This window comes from Eucyclogobius newberryi, unplaced genomic scaffold (assembly GCF_026437365.1).
Source record: "Eucyclogobius newberryi isolate DKJ021-1_F unplaced genomic scaffold, fEucNew1.0.hap1 SCAF_21, whole genome shotgun sequence".
Taxonomy (NCBI): Eukaryota; Metazoa; Chordata; class Actinopteri; order Gobiiformes; family Gobiidae; genus Eucyclogobius; species Eucyclogobius newberryi.
In genome coordinates, this window is record NW_027315846.1 from 3,206,700 (window position 1) to 3,208,062 (window position 1,363).

Sequence of the window (1,363 nt, forward strand, 5' to 3'; positions counted from 1 at the left end):
TTGTTTTCACTCTCTGGTCATGTTCCTTGTTTCACAATAATTAATAATAATAAAGCCACAATGACATAACATACATTAAAAAATTTTTTTATCTAAATTATTCTAACGTCAGTGACCAAATTTGACAAAGTGGGAATGAGGTCCGGTGTTATGAAACAGACGAGGAATAATAATAGTATAATTATATAAACTATGGTAAATAAAAGGCAATACTTAAAATAAGGCGTTACAATAAAAATAGACTGAATATAAACACAAAATACAAACAGTATTGGCAGCAAGATCGAGGGTAGTAGTTTAATATAAGTATAAATATATAGAAGCTAACAGTCCTGTGTTTATAAATGTGTTATAAAAGACTATTACCTTCTACTACATAATAGTTACATGACTTAATAATAATAATAATAATAATAATAATAACTTTTATTTATATAGCGCTTTTCAGTGACCCAAAGACGCTGAACATAATAAAAAAAAAAAAAGGGGGGGTATTTACAGACAGGGGGAACAACACGTACAGAACACATTAATATACAGATAAAATGAACAAGACAGAAGAAGTAGAGAGAAAAAGATGGGGATGTAACAGGGGGTAGAAGAGTAGGCAATGGGGTAGAGGAGGCTAGGGGTAGGGGAGGTCATAGGCTTGGGTGAAGAGGTATGTTTTTAGGCGGGATTTGAATGTTGTGAGTGAGGGAGAGTGGCGGACAGGTTGGGGGAGGGAGTTCCAGAGTCGGGGTGCTGTTCGGGAGAATGCTCTGTCGCCAAAAGTTTTGAGTCGGGATGTTGGTGCAGTCAGGGTGAGAGAGGAGGAGGATCGGAGAGCTCGGGTGGGGCGGTGGGGGATGAGGAGGTCAGACAGGTAGGGGGGGGCAAGGTGGTGAAGAGCTTTGAAGGTGAGGAGGAGTATTTTAAAGTTTATGCGCTGCTTGATGGGGAGCCAGTGGAGAGAGCGGAGAACGGGAGTGATGTGATCACGGGACCGGGTGTGGGTGAGGAGGCGGGTGTGGGTGAGGAGGCGGGTGTGGGTGAGGAGGCGGGCAGCGGAGTTTTGGACCATTTGGAGTCTGTGGAGGGAATGGGAGGAGATGCCAGTGAGGAGGGAGTTGCAGTAGTCAAGGCGGGAGGAGATGAAGGCATGGATGAGGGATTCAGCAGCGGGGAGGGTGAGGCAGTGTCGGATTTTGGCGATGCGGCGGAGGTGGAAGTATGAGGTCTTGACAATGTGGCTGACATGGGGAGTGAAGGAGAGGGTGGGGTCCATGATGACACCGAGATTGCGTACCAGGGTAGAGGGGGTGATGGTCGAGGTGTCGATGCTGAGTGAAAAGGGACCAGTTTTATTGAGAGTGGATTTGGT